The sequence below is a fragment of the Mustela putorius genome, unplaced genomic scaffold (assembly GCF_011764305.1).
Source record: "Mustela putorius furo isolate JIRA1106 unplaced genomic scaffold, ASM1176430v1.1 tig00003983_pilon_pilon_pilon, whole genome shotgun sequence".
NCBI lineage: Eukaryota > Metazoa > Chordata > Mammalia > Carnivora > Mustelidae > Mustela > Mustela putorius.
Window position 1 is genome coordinate 10102080 of NW_025422123.1, and position 3378 is coordinate 10105457.

Below are 3378 nucleotides of genomic sequence, written 5' to 3' on the forward strand. Positions count from 1 at the left end.
ATTAATGAATCACTGAACACTATATTAAAATCTACCAATGTACTATATGTTGGCTAATGAATTTAAACTTGAAAAATTAAATTAAATTAAAAAATAAAAAATAAAACCAAGGCTGAAACCGTACATAACCCAGAGGGCTCCGTGCTCCTGGAGGCTGAGCTAGAGGCCACAGCCAAGTTCTCTGGTAGTCAGGGGACTGGAGGTCTGAGAGGTAGCTCAGTTCAGCCCTGACCCTGAAGCCCCATCACAGTGGCAAGGTGCAGGGACTAGAGGGGAAGACCCGGACAGAGGCCATCCTGGCTCCAAGGATCCTGCAGGACCACTCCCAGCCCCCCAGGCAGTGTCTGTCTAGAACCAGGAAGAAAACCTTTTCCCTCGTTTGTTCTTTTTAAGGACGTTTTTTCAGAGAAAAACATCCGACATAAAACTGGAACCGTTCATAGCTGCAAATGACCCAGTAGTTATCAGAATGTAGTGACCATGAACAGAGGATCTTGTGTCCCCAGGCAGGCCTCCTGTGTGCGGGTGCAGCTGGGGGCCCTTGACATGCCCATATAGGCAGGGCTGGGCTCCACAGTCTTCCTCAAGGACAGAAGTAGGAACCCGCTCTGACAGCTCTGCTCAGGACAGCATCCCCGATGGAGACGGGGACAGCCCCTTTTAGTCCCAGATGTCCTGGTGGTTCTTGGGCATGGCCATGAATCTCAGCTTCTTCATGAAGGGCTGGGAAGGGCAGCCCAGCAGCCTCGGATCCCACAGGTCCTCCTGGGACATCCCCTCATGTGTCCCAGATGCCCTGGTAATTCTTGGGCACAAATCCAATCTCAGCTTCGCCCAGCTACCACAGGTCCCACAGGTCCTCTGGGGATAGCACCTTGATGGGCTTGTGGTCCAGCAGGTACCTGTTCAAGTGGCTCTCATCATGCCACACAACCTTGATCCCACTGGCCAGGTTGACCCCCATCACCTTGACAGGCCAAGGTCAGTCTGTGAACCTCCACCACCAAGCCCCTAAAAAAGGCCCCAATGTAGTAAACATCACCCTGGTCCCTGGGGATGTGGGCCTGGGACTGTGACTGGCACTGGTAACTGAAGTTTTCATGATCTACCTGGTAGAAACTGGGGTGCAGGGTACCAAAGAGGGAGGACAGGATCTCCATGCCCACATGGTCACAGAACTTCATGTTTACATCCGCACATACCAGGTCGTCCACCTCACAGAGGAAGTGCTGCTCACAGAATTGGTGGACCAAGGCCACGCACTACATGGACACATCCTGCCATTGCGGGGATCACAGGAGACCTCAAGGACCACCACCCTCCAGCCCTCCCAGGGGCCACACAGGCCTGGCAGCCCGCTGGTCGGTGAAGACCTAGTAGGTGACCTTGTGCCCTACCATGATGGGCTTCTGTCCCCTCTACAGGAAGAGCTCAGGAAGACCACCTATCTACAGGGACGAGGGACAAGGTGGGAGGAGGGTCACTGGGAGAGGCTGGCAGCAGGACCCTGAAGCTGGGGGCCAAGGACATGTGCATCTTCTTCAAGGAGGCCGGCCCTGGGTCACTTTAAGCAACAGCCACTCCCACAGCCTGTCCTGAGCAAGTCTTATAAGGGCCTATTTAGCCAGAGCGGCCCCACCCCGGCTGAACTGCCATTTTGCTGTAAAACTTAAGTTGACCCTGTCCCCCCTCCCAGGGAAACTTACTTAAAAACAAGTCCTGGAAACCAGTCCCAGGTAACAAAGCCCAAACACAAGGGTGGGTCAGGTCAGGTGGAGACATTCAATCAGTGGGGGTGCATACTGTCTCCTAGCTACCAAGGAGTATGAGCCCTACCCTTTGGGTACCTTTTGGGCACCAATTCTGACCAAAGTGATAGGCTGGTTCAAATGTCCACTAGGGTAAATTGTAATTCAATTGGTCACCTAGCATGACTGTGCAGCTTTCTCTGTGTGTTACAATTTCACTGGCCACCACATTTCGTGGCCAGGCCCAAAGGCCAGGCCTTTGTTCAATAAAGGTTAGTCTGTGAAACAGAGAGAGGTTGCCCTCTCTGTAAGGGGCGGCCCCGACCGGTCCATTTGACGGTCGGTTTAATTCTTGATGCTTGGTGAGAAATAAAGCTTTGCTTGACCTTCACTGTGTATCAGTCTCACTCCTTTAATCACAGACCTATTATTGGGGGACCCAACATTGGGGACCCAACAGTCTGCTTGTGGGCCTCCCTACCTTCTGCTCCCAGAGATGGGGGTCATCAGCATCCCATTATAGAAAGGGGAGCCTGAGGCTTCAAAGGTGGGGAACCAGTCCCAGAGTCAGCATGCTGGAGCCAGGAACAACCCCCATGTGCCGAGCTCCCAGGCAAACCCTGCAGGTGCCTCCCCTGGCCGACCCTCTGCAGGTCCTGTCCCCACCTGCCAGGACTGGAGCACCTTTGGAGCACACAGCCCTCCTTTCTATGGCCTACAGACTGTCTAGAATTATCAGGGCTGGCTTTCTGCCCCACTTTGCTTTGACTGAGCTGTCGCTGGCCCTCATAGACTGTCTCCACCCCCTCTGGGGTCCTCCCTTGAAGGCTACTGGGCCTCTTGCTGCAGGGGGCAGGGAAGGGAAAAGAGGAGGGGGCTTAGGCCCCAGCCGTGAATCCAAGAGTGTAAGTTTCCAGGTCCAGGTCTACATTTCCCTGGCCCCAAGAAGCTGGAAGTCTTGTCTCTTTGAGGGGACTACCTGTGGGGACAGAAGGTACCCCGCTGTCAACATGGGTGGTAAGCCCCTCTGAGACTGATTTTTTTAGGGCTTTATTTATTTATTTGACAGAGAGAGACAGCTAGAGAGGGAACACAAGCAGGGGGAGTGGGAGAGGGAGAAGCATGTTCCCCACTGAGCTGGGAGCCTGACATGGTGGGGTTCCATCCCAGGACCCCAGGATCATGACCTGAGCCAAAGCCAGATGCTTAAAAACTGAGCCACCCACACCCTGAGACTGATTTTTTTACAGGGGCACTAAGGCTACTTCCCTGTGTCTGCCCCATACCTGGCAGGTTAATATATCACTTGCACAGGGAAAGTGGGCACTACATTTAAATAGGAGACAAGGCCACATACACAGCAGACATGAGTCAGGTCACCAGGGAGCAAGTCAAGGTCCAGCCAACAGGGGAACAAGCCAGATATGAAGCAGGTGGGGCAGAAGAGTGTTCCTGGCAGAGGGCAGAGAGCATGTAAAGGCTTGGAGTCAGGCCCGCGGTACATGTGGGATGGCCACATACCTGGGAGGCCCACAAATGGAGGGCTGTGGTGGGAGAGGTGAGGCTGGAGAGGACAGGCAGCTGGGGAGTAGGTCACAGACAGGATCAAAGGTATGTTCTGAAAAAGATC

At 53.8% G+C, this 3378-nt stretch overlaps 1 pseudogene; it reads right to left on the bottom strand.

Moving 5' to 3' along the window:
• Positions 1-660: 660 nt before the first annotated feature.
• On the bottom strand, positions 661-1400 carry LOC101677425 (annotated as a pseudogene).
• Between the last annotated feature and the right edge of the window lie 1978 nt (positions 1401-3378).